Genomic DNA, 14,282 nt, shown 5'->3' with positions numbered 1-14,282 from the left:
GCCACGTTGGGCGTCGGAATGGTTCCGATGCCATTAGCTTTGTGTGTGGGCCAAGGGTAGGTTGCCAGTCTTGGCAGCAGGCCAGGAAGTCTGGCTGCAGGTGAATCTCCATTGTTCAGTCCAGGAGTTCCTCTGGTGCGTTTTGTCACCGGTCCCTACAAGCTGCTTTTGTTGGAGGTCGTCCCATTTGGCCAAGGGCTGTTCCCTTGTGGAAGATCTCAGGGACCACATTTCCCCTTGCGGGTGAATCCATTGTGTGGAAGCGTATGCGCCAGGAGTGGTTTGGTTCCCCAGAGGGCAGTGGCTTTTACGCTGAGTAATCCCAGTTCCCCTGAGGGTGTCTCAGCAGTTCAGGATGACATCCTTATGCTGTGTCGGCGGGGAGGTGGCTCAGGCAGGAAAGTTCAAGGCCCATACCGGGGCGTTGATGGACGACTGTGCTCTTTGTGCTGATGCCCGTGCGCTCTGAAGGCATCTGTGCCACGATGCATTCACGTTTGGCTGTGGACACACAGACATGATGGACTGCAAATGAAATGTTGAGGGGAGATATAGCGCACGTCGGTGGGTGGTATCACCCTTTGCGTCTGTGCGCCCGTTCACTTTTCTCAAACATCCCTGTGTTCTGTCACCCTGAGGCATGTGGTGGAGTGCCAGGGAACAAACACCTGCAGCAACATTGGGCCCTCTGTATAGTCCATGATACCTGGCGAAGTGAGGAGAGTGCGGCAAGGTGAGGCAAGTCAAGGCAAAAGAGTCTCAGCGTGGTTCTGGCGTGAAGTCCTTGAGGCTCCTCGTAGGAACCTTGTGGTGGTGAGTGGAACTTCTTTGCAGAAACCTAGATGTTTGGCCACGGGGACTTGTGCACTGAGACTACACCCTCACCTTCTTGGCTCTTGCAGGGGAACCCCAGATCTGATGCCATGATCCTTAGCTCCATTTGCAGCCCCGTGGGTCGCCTCTGGCCACTCCTGACTGCTGACATGATTGAGATCGGTGGCTGCCCCGCAGTGGAGCCTGCGACTTTGAACGTGCAGCCTTTGAGCAGGTGGATTGATGATGACTCCCATAAATGCACTGCTTGGAACTCTGAACAAATGAATGGGTCTCAGGTTTCTCCGCGGTCATGTCACTGACGGGCCTGGGGGCGAAAATACAAGGCGCCAGGGCAAGTAACCCAGTTGCTGCAAGGGTTTGCCCTGCCAGTTTGGGCATTGGAATATCTCCGATGCCAATAGCTTTCTGTGTGATCCAAGGGCATCGCCTCTGGCTCGACAAGGTTCCTGGTAGAAACCTTGTGGTGGTAAACGGAACTTCTTTGAAGAAACCTAGAAGTTTGGCCACGGGGACTTGTGCCACGAGACTACACCGTCACATTCTGGGCTCTTCCTGGGGCACCCGAGCTCCGATGCCCTGAGACGTGGGTGCACTTCCTGCCCCGTGGCTCGAGTCTGGCCGCTCCCTACTGCTGAGAGGATTGAGCTTGCTGACAGTCCGCGACTTTGCATGTCCAGCCTTTGAGCAGGAGCGTGGATCAGTGAGGACTCCCATAAATGCATTCCTTGGAAATCTAAACAGAATGAATGAGCAATACCTACCGTCTTCTCATCCTAACTGAGGTCCAGCACGTGGCTCCCAAAGGAAAATTAGGGAGAGGTCCATGTTGCATTTGCTACTGTGGGCGTGCGCAGCAACATTGTTCAAGTGGAGGGTGGCGGGCTTCTCGTGCAGAAAGAGCCATGTGGAAAGGAGCCTGGGATGTCCATCTACGTGGGAAGGCTAAGGACAACTTGACGTCTCTGGGCACCTGAGTCTAGCCAGAACTGCTATCCCCTGCCGCGGTCAGCGTGCGGGTGCGAAAGGAAGCGTGAGCCACTGGTACTCCTCTGGCTTGCCATTGAGATCTACAGGCCACCCTCAAGCTCAGGTCGTTGCCTTGTTCCCGCAAGGAAACAGAAGTCTCTGCACTCAGGGTCAGAGAAGGAGTCCTGGCCAGGCCAGGCGTCTATGTCAGGTTCAGCTTGGGAGGTGGGATATAGTTTAGGTTTGCCCTGATGATCGGGGGAAATCAAATGGGCCACTGTCCCCGGGATTTGGGCGACGCTGATGGCGCCTCCTTGGGTTGTGTCCTGCTTGTGTGTTGTGTGTGGAGAGTTTGCAAAGTGCCTTAGGCAAATCCAGGGGATATCAAGCTACTTAGGTGAGGGGTGGATTCGTTTGGATCCTGGTGGAGAGAGCAAGGCAAGGCAAGCGGGAAATACACGGGAGAGTGTTGACTAAGCCCACAGGCTTACTGTTGGGTGGATAGATCGGTATGGGTGGATATGTCGGTGGACATAGGATTCCCGGAACTCTTTTGGGATATCTTCAGGAGCATTTGGAGCCCCGTGTAGGGAAGGAATACAGGTGCACATTCGTGGACCATCCCAACCTTTTCCTCTCCTTTCTCAATGTGCTTCACGGCGGGTCCTTGTTCCAGCGAATGGTGCCTTCACGGCACAGTATGGTGTCTTCTCACTGGGACCGATTTGGAGCCGTTGGGATGTTTTGTCCCTGTGTGGCCTCATTGCCCCTATGTTGAGGATGTTAAGGTGTTCCTTAGGACAGCCCAGCGTCATTGCTATACCAGGTCGGCATAGCATTCCCTGAGGTTTGGAGCTCTTCCCGGAGGTCTTTGGGCCCAACCATGCAGTAAGAAGGGAGTCGGCCGCCAAGGCAACGCTACAGGTTTAAGGGCTGGAGTGAATGTGTGCTGCAGGGGTCATTTTGTCCTGCCACCTTCTGGTGCTGCGAGCCTGTGATCTCCAGCATGCATGGCTTCAAGCCAGAGAAGCCATGCCGGTTCAAGGGTCCACGATGTTGGGTGCGTTCTCTCATTGCACGGCTGTGGGTGACACGTTGGTTCTGGAGGACCTGGGTCTCATGGTTTCTCCAAGGTCTTGTCCTTGAAGGGAAGAATGCGAATGTGCAAGGTGCTACGATAAGTTACCCAGTTGCTGCAAGTGTTTGGCCCGCCATTTTGGGCATTGGAATGGCTCCCTTGCCATTAGCTTTGGTTGCGGTCCTAGGGAAGTTCCTCTGGCTTGGCAGGAGACCAGGAAGTATGCCTGCTGGTGAGTCTCCCTTGATCAGTCCAGGGGTTCTTCAGGTGCCCTTTGTCACGGGTCCCTTCGAGCCGCTTTTGATGGAGGTCGTCTTATTCAGCCAAGGGCCCTTCCCTTATGGAAGATCTCTCCCCTTGAGGGCGTGTCCACTGTGTTTAATCATAAGGGCCAAACGCGTGTTTGTTCCCATAGAGGGCACTTGCTCTTAGGCTGAGGGGGCACAGTTGTCCTGAGGGTGTCTCAGGGGATCAGGAAGACATCCTTTTGCTGTGATGGAGGGCAGATTGCTCAGGAGAGGAATTTCAGGGCCCGAGACCAGGGGGTTGTTGGTCGGTGGCACTCTTTGTCCTGATGGCCGCATGCTCTGAAGGCGCCAGTGCCACGATGCTTTCACGTTTGCCTGCGGACACACAGGCAAGATGGACAGTAAATGAAATGTTGAGGAGAGATAGAACACACAATGCTGGGTGGTATCGCCCTTTCCCTCGGTGCGCCTGTGCACCCTCCTCAAGCATGCGTGTGTTCTCTCACGCCGAGCCAGGTGGAATGCCAGGGAAGGAATGCCAGCAGCAGCCTGGGGCCATCCGTATAATCCCTGATACCCGTTGAAGTGAGGACGGTGTGGCAAGGCGAGGCCAGCCGAAGGAGTCTCAGAGGGGTGTTGGCGTGCATTCCATGAGGATCCTGCTTTAACCCTTGTTGCGGTAAGCGACACTTCTTTGCTAAACCTAAAGGTTTGGCGATGGGAACGTGTGCACCGGGGCTACACCCTCACCTTCTGGTCTTTTCTCGGGGAACACGAGCTTTGATGCCCTGAGAACTGGCTGCATTTCCTGACCCGTGGCTCGGCTCTGGCCACTTCCGTACGCTGATATGATTCAGCTCGCTGGCCGTCCCATGGTGGAATCTGCAACTTTGCATGTCCACCGTTTGAGCATGTGCTTGGATCGATGATGACTCCCACAAATGCATTCCTTGGAAATCTGAACAAAATGAGTGAGAAATCCCTACCGTCTCCTCGTTGGAACTGAGGTCCAGCACGTGGCTCCCCAAAGGAAAGTAGGGAGAGGTTCACGTTGCATTTGCGGCCGTGGGTGTCTACAGCCACGTTGTTCAAGTTGAGGGTTGTGGTCATCTCCTGGGGAGAAGAGCCATTGGGAAAGGAGCCTGGGATGCCAATCAAGGTGGGAAGGCTTGGGACAGCGTGCCGTCTCTGGGTTCCTTGGTCTAGCCAGGACTGCTGTCCCCTGCCACGGTTCAGCATGCAGGTAGGAGAGGAAGCGTGAGCCATTGCTCGTCCTGCCACCTGCACTTGAGTTCTACAGGCTGCCCCCACCTGCTGGTCATTGCCTTGTGGCCTCAAAGAAACAGAAGTCTGTAGGCTCAGGGTCAGAACAGGATTCCAGGCCTAGGGCAGGCTTCTTTGTCATGTTCTGCTTGGGAGACCAGATGCAGTTTAGGTTTCTCCTGATGAGGGGAGAAATCAAATGGGCCACTGTTCCTGGGAGTTTGGCCAATCTGATGGCTCCTCCTCGGGTTGTGTCCTGCTTGTGTGTGCTGTGTGAAGGGGCTGGAAAATGCCTTAGACAAACTTGGTCACGGCAAGCTTCTTTGGTGAGGGGTGGCTCTGGCATCTTGCCGTGACACGTTGGGATCCCGGTGGAGAGAGAGTAAGGCAAGGCGAGTGAAAGAGACACGTGAGATGGCTGGCTAAGCCCACAGGTTTACTGGTGGGTGGATAGATCGACGGTGGCCATGGGGTTCCCGGAACACATTTGGGATTCCCTCAGGAGCATCTGGAGGCACGTGTAGGGAGGGAATACGGGAGCACATTTGTGGACTGTCCCGCCTCTTTCCTCTCCCTGGTCGATTTGCTTCATGGCGGGTTCTTGTGCCAGCGAATGGTTGCCTTCATGGCACAGTATGGTGTCTCCTCATGGGGGCCGATTTGGAGGCCTTGGGGTGTTTTGTCCCTGTCTGACCACGTTCCCCCTGTGTTGAAGATGTGAAGGTGTTCCTGAGGACAGCCCGGCATCGTTTCTATACCCGGCCCACATAGCGTTCCCTGAGGATTGGAGCTCTACCCGGAGGTCATTGGGTGCAACCGTGCAGAAACAAGGGAGTTGGCTGCCAAGGAAAGGCTGCAGGTTTAAGGGCAGGAGAGGATGTGTGGTGTGGGTGTCATTTTTCCTGCCACCCGCTGGTGCGTCGAGACTGTGGTAACCGGCGAGCCTGGCCACAGGCTAGACAAGTCATACCGGTTCAAGTGTCTAGGCTGTTGTCTGGGTTCTGTCGTTGCATGGCTGTGGGTAACAAGTTGCTTGTAGAGGACCTGGGCCTCAGGGTTTCCCCAATGTCACGTCACTGATGGGCCCAGAGGGTGAAAGTACCAGACACCACTGCAAGTTACACAATTGCTGCAAGGGTTTGCCCCGCCACGTTGGGCGTCGGAATGGTTCCGATGCCATTAGCTTTGTGTGTGGGCCAAGGGTAGTTTGCCAGTCTTGGCAGCAGGCCAGGAAGTCTGGCTGCAGGTGAATCTCCATTGTTCAGTCCAGGAGTTCCTCTGGTGCGTTTTGTCACCGGTCCCTACAAGCTGCTTTTGTTGGAGGTCGTCCCATTTGGCCAAGGGCCGTTCCCTTGTGGAAGATCTCAGGGACCACATTTCCCCTTGAGGGTGAATCCATTGTGTGGAAGCGTATGCGCCAGGAGTGGTTTGGTTCCCCAGAGGGCAGTGGCTCTTACGCTGAGTAATCCCAGTTCCCCTGAGGGTGTCTCAGCAGTTCAGGATGACATCCTTATGCTGTGTCGGCGGGGAGGTGGCTCAGGCAGGAAAGTTCAAGGCCCATACCGGGGGGTTGATGGACGGCCGTGCTCTTTGTGCTGATGCCCGTGCGCTCTGAAGGCATCTGTGCCACGATGCATTCACGTTTGGCTGTGGACACACAGACATGATGGACTGCAAATGAAATGTTGAGGGGAGATATAGCGCACATCGGTGGGCGGTATCACCCTTTGCCTCTGTGCGCCCGTTCACTTTTCTCAAACATCCCTGTGTTCTGTCACCCTGAGGCATGTGGTGGAGTGCCAGGGAACAAACACCTGCAGCAGCATTGGGCCCTCTGTGTAGTCCATGATACCTGGCGAAGTGAGGAGAGTGCGGCAAGGTGAGGCAAGTCAAGGCAAAAGAGTCTCAGCGTGGTTTTGGCGTGAAGTCCTTGAGGATCCTCGTAGGAACCTTGTGGTGGTGAGTGGAACTTCTTTGCAGAAACCTAGATGTTTGGCCACAGGGACTTGTGCACTGAGACTACACCCTCACCTTCTTGGCTCTTGCAGGGGAACCCCAGATCTGATGCCATGATCCTTAGCTCCATTTGCAGCCCCGTGGGTCGCCTCTGGCCACTCCTGACTGCTGACATGATTGAGATCGGTGGCTGCCCTGCGCTGGAGCCTGCGACTTTGAACGTGCAGCCTTTGAGCAGGTGGATTGATGATGACTCCCATAAATGCACTGCTTGGAACTCTGAACAAATGAATGGGTCTCAGGTTTCTCCGCGGTCATGTCACTGACGGGCCTGGGGGCGAAAATACAAGGCGCCAGGGCAAGTAACCCAGTTGCTGCAAGGGTATGCCCTGCCAGTTTGGGCATTGGAATATCTCCGATGCCAATAGCTTTCTGTGTGATCCAAGGGCATCGCCTCTGGCTCGACAAGGTTCCTGGTAGGAACCTTGTGGGGGTAAACGGAACTTCTTTGAAGAAACCTAGAAGTTTGGCCACGGGGACTTGTGCCGCGAGACTACACCGTCACATTCTGGGCTCTTCCTGGGGCACCCGAGCTCCGATGCCCTGAGACGTGGGTGCACTTCCTGCCCCGTGGCTCGAGTCTGGCCGCTCCCTACTGCTGAGAGGATTGAGCTTGCTGACAGTCCGCGACTTTGCACGTCCAGCCTTTGAGCAGGAGCGTGGATCAGTGATGACTCCCATAAATGCATTCCTTGGAAATCTAAACAAAATGAATGAGCAATACCTACCGTCTTCTCATCCTAACTGAGGTCCAGCACGTGGCTCCCAAAGGAAAATTAGGGAGAGGTCCATGTTGCATTTGCTACTGTGGGCGTGCGCAGCAACATTGTTCAAGTGGAGGGTGGCGGGCTTCTCGTGCAGAAAGAGCCATGTGGAAAGGAGCCTGGGATGTCCATCTACGTGGGAAGGCTAAGGACAACTTGACGTCTCTGGGCACCTGAGTCTAGCCAGAACTGCTATCCCCTGCCGCGGTCAGCGTGCGGGTGCGAAAGGAAGCGTGAGCCACTGGTACTCCTCTGGCTTGCCATTGAGATCTACAGGCCACCCTCAAGCTCAGGTCGTTGCCTTGTTCCCGCAAGGAAACAGAAGTCTCTGCACTCAGGGTCAGAGAAGGAGTCCTGGCCAGGCCAGGCGTCTATGTCAGGTTCAGCTTGGGAGGTGGGATATAGTTTAGGTTTGCCCTGATGATCGGGGGAAATCAAATGGGCCACTGTCCCCGGGATTTGGGCGACGCTGATGGCGCCTCCTTGGGTTGTGTCCTGCTTGTGTGTTGTGTGTGGAGAGTTTGCAAAGTGCCTTAGGCAAATCCAGGGGATATCAAGCTACTTAGGTGAGGGGTGGATTCGTTTGGATCCTGGTGGAGAGAGCAAGGCAAGGCAAGCGGGAAATACACGGGAGAGTGTTGACTAAGCCCACAGGCTTACTGTTGGGTGGATAGATCGGTATGGGTGGATATGTCGGTGGACATAGGATTCCCGGAACTCTTTTGGGATATCTTCAGGAGCATTTGGAGCCCCGTGTAGGGAAGGAATACAGGTGCACATTCGTGGACCATCCCAACCTTTTCCTCTCCTTTCTCAATGTGCTTCACGGCGGGTCCTTGTTCCAGCGAATGGTGCCTTCACGGCACAGTATGGTGTCTTCTCACTGGGACCGATTTGGAGCCGTTGGGATGTTTTGTCCCTGTGTGGCCTCATTGCCCCTATGTTGAGGATGTTAAGGTGTTCCTTAGGACAGCCCAGCGTCATTGCTATACCAGGTCGGCATAGCATTCCCTGAGGTTTGGAGCTCTTCCCGGAGGTCTTTGGGCCCAACCATGCAGTAAGAAGGGAGTCGGCCGCCAAGGCAACGCTACAGGTTTAAGGGCTGGAGTGAATGTGTGCTGCAGGGGTCATTTTGTCCTGCCACCTTCTGGTGCTGCGAGCCTGTGATCTCCAGCATGCATGGCTTCAAGCCAGAGAAGCCATGCCGGTTCAAGGGTCCACGATGTTGGGTGCGTTCTCTCATTGCACGGCTGTGGGTGACACGTTGGTTCTGGAGGACCTGGGTCTCATGGTTTCTCCAAGGTCTTGTCCTTGAAGGGAAGAATGCGAATGTGCAAGGTGCTACGATAAGTTACCCAGTTGCTGCAAGTGTTTGGCCCGCCATTTTGGGCATTGGAATGGCTCCCTTGCCATTAGCTTTGGTTGCGGTCCTAGGGAAGTTCCTCTGGCTTGGCAGGAGACCAGGAAGTATGCCTGCTGGTGAGTCTCCCTTGATCAGTCCAGGGGTTCTTCAGGTGCCCTTTGTCACGGGTCCCTTCGAGCCGCTTTTGATGGAGGTCGTCTTATTCAGCCAAGGGCCCTTCCCTTATGGAAGATCTCTCCCCTTGAGGGCGTGTCCACTGTGTTTAATCATAAGGGCCAAACGCGTGTTTGTTCCCATAGAGGGCACTTGCTCTTAGGCTGAGGGGGCACAGTTGTCCTGAGGGTGTCTCAGGGGATCAGGAAGACATCCTTTTGCTGTGATGGAGGGCAGATTGCTCAGGAGAGGAATTTCAGGGCCCGAGACCAGGGGGTTGTTGGTCGGTGGCACTCTTTGTCCTGATGGCCGCATGCTCTGAAGGCGCCAGTGCCACGATGCTTTCACGTTTGCCTGCGGACACACAGGCAAGATGGACAGTAAATGAAATGTTGAGGAGAGATAGAACACACAATGCTGGGTGGTATCGCCCTTTCCCTCGGTGCGCCTGTGCACCCTCCTCAAGCATGCGTGTGTTCTCTCACGCCGAGCCAGGTGGAATGCCAGGGAAGGAATGCCAGCAGCAGCCTGGGGCCATCCGTATAATCCCTGATACCCGTTGAAGTGAGGACGGTGTGGCAAGGCGAGGCCAGCCGAAGGAGTCTCAGAGGGGTGTTGGCGTGCATTCCATGAGGATCCTGCTTTAACCCTTGTTGCGGTAAGCGACACTTCTTTGCTAAACCTAAAGGTTTGGCGATGGGAACGTGTGCACCGGGGCTACACCCTCACCTTCTGGTCTTTTCTCGGGGAACACGAGCTTTGATGCCCTGAGAACTGGCTGCATTTCCTGACCCGTGGCTCGGCTCTGGCCACTTCCGTACGCTGATATGATTCAGCTCGCTGGCCGTCCCATGGTGGAATCTGCAACTTTGCATGTCCACCGTTTGAGCATGTGCTTGGATCGATGATGACTCCCACAAATGCATTCCTTGGAAATCTGAACAAAATGAGTGAGAAATCCCTACCGTCTCCTCGTTGGAACTGAGGTCCAGCACGTGGCTCCCCAAAGGAAAGTAGGGAGAGGTTCACGTTGCATTTGCGGCCGTGGGTGTCTACAGCCACGTTGTTCAAGTTGAGGGTTGTGGTCATCTCCTGGGGAGAAGAGCCATTGGGAAAGGAGCCTGGGATGCCAATCAAGGTGGGAAGGCTTGGGACAGCGTGCCGTCTCTGGGTTCCTTGGTCTAGCCAGGACTGCTGTCCCCTGCCACGGTTCAGCATGCAGGTAGGAGAGGAAGCGTGAGCCATTGCTCGTCCTGCCACCTGCACTTGAGTTCTACAGGCTGCCCCCACCTGCTGGTCATTGCCTTGTGGCCTCAAAGAAACAGAAGTCTGTAGGCTCAGGGTCAGAACAGGATTCCAGGCCTAGGGCAGGCTTCTTTGTCATGTTCTGCTTGGGAGACCAGATGCAGTTTAGGTTTCTCCTGATGAGGGGAGAAATCAAATGGGCCACTGTTCCTGGGAGTTTGGCCAATCTGATGGCTCCTCCTCGGGTTGTGTCCTGCTTGTGTGTGCTGTGTGAAGGGGCTGGAAAATGCCTTAGACAAACTTGGTCACGGCAAGCTTCTTTGGTGAGGGGTGGCTCTGGCATCTTGCCGTGACACGTTGGGATCCCGGTGGAGAGAGAGTAAGGCAAGGCGAGTGAAAGAGACACGTGAGATGGCTGGCTAAGCCCACAGGTTTACTGGTGGGTGGATAGATCGACGGTGGCCATGGGGTTCCCGGAACACATTTGGGATTCCCTCAGGAGCATCTGGAGGCACGTGTAGGGAGGGAATACGGGAGCACATTTGTGGACTGTCCCGCCTCTTTCCTCTCCCTGGTCGATTTGCTTCATGGCGGGTTCTTGTGCCAGCGAATGGTTGCCTTCATGGCACAGTATGGTGTCTCCTCATGGGGGCCGATTTGGAGGCCTTGGGGTGTTTTGTCCCTGTCTGACCACGTTCCCCCTGTGTTGAAGATGTGAAGGTGTTCCTGAGGACAGCCAGGCATCGTTTCTATACCCGGCCCACATAGCGTTCCCTGAGGATTGGAGCTCTACCCGGAGGTCATTGGGTGCAACCGTGCAGAAACAAGGGAGTTGGCTGCCAAGGAAAGGCTGCAGGTTTAAGGGCAGGAGAGGATGTGTGGTGTGGGTGTCATTTTTCCTGCCACCCGCTGGTGCGTCGAGACTGTGGTAACCGGCGAGCCTGGCCACAGGCTAGACAAGTCATACCGGTTCAAGTGTCTAGGCTGTTGTCTGGGTTCTGTCGTTGCATGGCTGTGGGTAACAAGTTGCTTGTAGAGGACCTGGGCCTCAGGGTTTCCCCAATGTCACGTCACTGATGGGCCCAGAGGGTGAAAGTACCAGACACCACTGCAAGTTACACAATTGCTGCAAGGGTTTGCCCCGCCACGTTGGGCGTCGGAATGGTTCCGATGCCATTAGCTTTGTGTGTGGGCCAAGGGTAGTTTGCCAGTCTTGGCAGCAGGCCAGGAAGTCTGGCTGCAGGTGAATCTCCATTGTTCAGTCCAGGAGTTCCTCTGGTGCGTTTTGTCACCGGTCCCTACAAGCTGCTTTTGTTGGAGGTCGTCCCATTTGGCCAAGGGCCGTTCCCTTGTGGAAGATCTCAGGGACCACATTTCCCCTTGAGGGTGAATCCATTGTGTGGAAGCGTATGCGCCAGGAGTGGTTTGGTTCCCCAGAGGGCAGTGGCTCTTACGCTGAGTAATCCCAGTTCCCCTGAGGGTGTCTCAGCAGTTCAGGATGACATCCTTATGCTGTGTCGGCGGGGAGGTGGCTCAGGCAGGAAAGTTCAAGGCCCATACCGGGGGGTTGATGGACGGCCGTGCTCTTTGTGCTGATGCCCGTGCGCTCTGAAGGCATCTGTGCCACGATGCATTCACGTTTGGCTGTGGACACACAGACATGATGGACTGCAAATGAAATGTTGAGGGGAGATATAGCGCACATCGGTGGGCGGTATCACCCTTTGCCTCTGTGCGCCCGTTCACTTTTCTCAAACATCCCTGTGTTCTGTCACCCTGAGGCATGTGGTGGAGTGCCAGGGAACAAACACCTGCAGCAGCATTGGGCCCTCTGTGTAGTCCATGATACCTGGCGAAGTGAGGAGAGTGCGGCAAGGTGAGGCAAGTCAAGGCAAAAGAGTCTCAGCGTGGTTTTGGCGTGAAGTCCTTGAGGATCCTCGTAGGAACCTTGTGGTGGTGAGTGGAACTTCTTTGCAGAAACCTAGATGTTTGGCCACAGGGACTTGTGCACTGAGACTACACCCTCACCTTCTTGGCTCTTGCAGGGGAACCCCAGATCTGATGCCATGATCCTTAGCTCCATTTGCAGCCCCGTGGGTCGCCTCTGGCCACTCCTGACTGCTGACATGATTGAGATCGGTGGCTGCCCCGCGCTGGAGCCTGCGACTTTGAACGTGCAGCCTTTGAGCAGGTGGATTGATGATGACTCCCATAAATGCACTGCTTGGAACTCTGAACAAATGAATGGGTCTCAGGTTTCTCCGCGGTCATGTCACTGACGGGCCTGGGGGCGAAAATACAAGGCGCCAGGGCAAGTAACCCAGTTGCTGCAAGGGTATGCCCTGCCAGTTTGGGCATTGGAATATCTCCGATGCCAATAGCTTTCTGTGTGATCCAAGGGCATCGCCTCTGGCTCGACAAGGTTCCTGGTAGGAACCTTGTGGGGGTAAACGGAACTTCTTTGAAGAAACCTAGAAGTTTGGCCACGGGGACTTGTGCCGCGAGACTACACCGTCACATTCTGGGCTCTTCCTGGGGCACCCGAGCTCCGATGCCCTGAGACGTGGGTGCACTTCCTGCCCCGTGGCTCGAGTCTGGCCGCTCCCTACTGCTGAGAGGATTGAGCTTGCTGACAGTCCGCGACTTTGCACGTCCAGCCTTTGAGCAGGAGCGTGGATCAGTGATGACTCCCATAAATGCATTCCTTGGAAATCTAAACAAAATGAATGAGCAATACCTACCGTCTTCTCATCCTAACTGAGGTCCAGCACGTGGCTCCCAAAGGAAAATTAGGGAGAGGTCCATGTTGCATTTGCTACTGTGGGCGTGCGCAGCAACATTGTTCAAGTGGAGGGTGGCGGGCTTCTCGTGCAGAAAGAGCCATGTGGAAAGGAGCCTGGGATGTCCATCTACGTGGGAAGGCTAAGGACAACTTGACGTCTCTGGGCACCTGAGTCTAGCCAGAACTGCTATCCCCTGCCGCGGTCAGCGTGCGGGTGCGAAAGGAAGCGTGAGCCACTGGTACTCCTCTGGCTTGCCATTGAGATCTACAGGCCACCCTCAAGCTCAGGTCGTTGCCTTGTTCCCGCAAGGAAACAGAAGTCTCTGCACTCAGGGTCAGAGAAGGAGTCCTGGCCAGGCCAGGCGTCTATGTCAGGTTCAGCTTGGGAGGTGGGATATAGTTCAGGTTTGCCCTGATGGTCGGGGGAAATCAAATGGGCCACTGTCCCCGGGATTTGGGCGACGCTGATGGCGCCTCCTTGGGTTGTGTCCTGCTTGTGTGTTGTGTGTGGAGAGTTTGCAAAGTGCCTTAGGCAAATCCAGGGGATATCAAGCTACTTAGGTGAGGGGTGGATTCGTTTGGATCCTGGTGGAGAGAGCAAGGCAAGGCAAGCGGGAAATACACGGGAGAGTGTTGACTAAGCCCACAGGCTTACTGTTGGGTGGATAGATCGGTATGGGTGGATATGTCGGTGGACATAGGATTCCCGGAACTCTTTTGGGATATCTTCAGGAGCATTTGGAGCCCCGTGTAGGGAAGGAATACAGGTGCACATTCGTGGACCATCCCAACCTTTTCCTCTCCTTTCTCAATGTGCTTCACGGCGGGTCCTTGTTCCAGCGAATGGTGCCTTCACGGCACAGTATGGTGTCTTCTCACTGGGACCGATTTGGAGCCGTTGGGATGTTTTGTCCCTGTGTGGCCTCATTGCCCCTATGTTGAGGATGTTAAGGTGTTCCTTAGGACAGCCCAGCGTCATTGCTATACCAGGTCGGCATAGCATTCCCTGAGGTTTGGAGCTCTTCCCGGAGGTCTTTGGGCCCAACCATGCAGTAAGAAGGGAGTCGGCCGCCAAGGCAACGCTACAGGTTTAAGGGCTGGAGTGAATGTGTGCTGCAGGGGTCATTTTGTCCTGCCACCTTCTGGTGCTGCGAGCCTGTGATCTCCAGCATGCATGGCTTCAAGCCAGAGAAGCCATGCCGGTTCAAGGGTCCACGATGTTGGGTGCGTTCTCTCATTGCACGGCTGTGGGTGACACGTTGGTTCTGGAGGACCTGGGTCTCATGGTTTCTCCAAGGTCTTGTCCTTGAAGGGAAGAATGCGAATGTGCAAGGTGCTACGATAAGTTACCCAGTTGCTGCAAGTGTTTGGCCCGCCATTTTGGGCATTGGAATGGCTCCCTTGCCATTAGCTTTGGTTGCGGTCCTAGGGAAGTTCCTCTGGCTTGGCAGGAGACCAGGAAGTATGCCTGCTGGTGAGTCTCCCTTGATCAGTCCAGGGGTTCTTCAGGTGCCCTTTGTCACGGGTCCCTTCGAGCCGCTTTTGATGGAGGTCGTCTTATTCAGCC

General features: G+C 55.1%; 8 non-coding genes across 8 annotated transcripts; all 8 read left to right on the top strand.

The window, feature by feature from the left end:
- Positions 1–1,050: 1,050 nt before the first annotated feature.
- On the top strand, positions 1,051–1,142 carry LOC132361227 (small nucleolar RNA SNORD116). The gene has a single exon (XR_009501534.1). It is a non-coding gene; the product is annotated as a small nucleolar RNA SNORD116 (small nucleolar RNA).
- Positions 1,143–1,531: 389 nt separating this feature from the next.
- On the top strand, positions 1,532–1,623 carry LOC132360956 (small nucleolar RNA SNORD116). Its single transcript, XR_009501273.1, has one exon. It is a non-coding gene; the product is annotated as a small nucleolar RNA SNORD116 (small nucleolar RNA).
- Positions 1,624–4,048: 2,425 nt separating this feature from the next.
- LOC132361513 (small nucleolar RNA SNORD116) lies at positions 4,049–4,140 on the top strand. The gene has a single exon (XR_009501798.1). It is a non-coding gene; the product is annotated as a small nucleolar RNA SNORD116 (small nucleolar RNA).
- A 2,448-nt stretch (positions 4,141–6,588) lies between these two features.
- On the top strand, positions 6,589–6,680 carry LOC132361226 (small nucleolar RNA SNORD116). Its single transcript, XR_009501533.1, has one exon. It is a non-coding gene; the product is annotated as a small nucleolar RNA SNORD116 (small nucleolar RNA).
- A 389-nt stretch (positions 6,681–7,069) lies between these two features.
- Positions 7,070–7,161, top strand: LOC132361850 (small nucleolar RNA SNORD116). The gene has a single exon (XR_009502115.1). It is a non-coding gene; the product is annotated as a small nucleolar RNA SNORD116 (small nucleolar RNA).
- Positions 7,162–9,586: 2,425 nt separating this feature from the next.
- Positions 9,587–9,678, top strand: LOC132361512 (small nucleolar RNA SNORD116). Its single transcript, XR_009501797.1, has one exon. It is a non-coding gene; the product is annotated as a small nucleolar RNA SNORD116 (small nucleolar RNA).
- A 2,448-nt stretch (positions 9,679–12,126) lies between these two features.
- LOC132361225 (small nucleolar RNA SNORD116) lies at positions 12,127–12,218 on the top strand. The gene has a single exon (XR_009501532.1). It is a non-coding gene; the product is annotated as a small nucleolar RNA SNORD116 (small nucleolar RNA).
- A 389-nt stretch (positions 12,219–12,607) lies between these two features.
- On the top strand, positions 12,608–12,699 carry LOC132361849 (small nucleolar RNA SNORD116). The gene has a single exon (XR_009502114.1). It is a non-coding gene; the product is annotated as a small nucleolar RNA SNORD116 (small nucleolar RNA).
- The last annotated feature ends 1,583 nt before the right edge of the window (positions 12,700–14,282 follow it).

This window comes from Balaenoptera ricei, chromosome 2, assembly GCF_028023285.1.
Source record: "Balaenoptera ricei isolate mBalRic1 chromosome 2, mBalRic1.hap2, whole genome shotgun sequence".
Taxonomy (NCBI): Eukaryota; Metazoa; Chordata; class Mammalia; order Artiodactyla; family Balaenopteridae; genus Balaenoptera; species Balaenoptera ricei.
The sequence above is the reverse complement of the archived record's forward strand: the minus strand, read 5'-3'. Positions and strand labels throughout refer to the sequence as shown.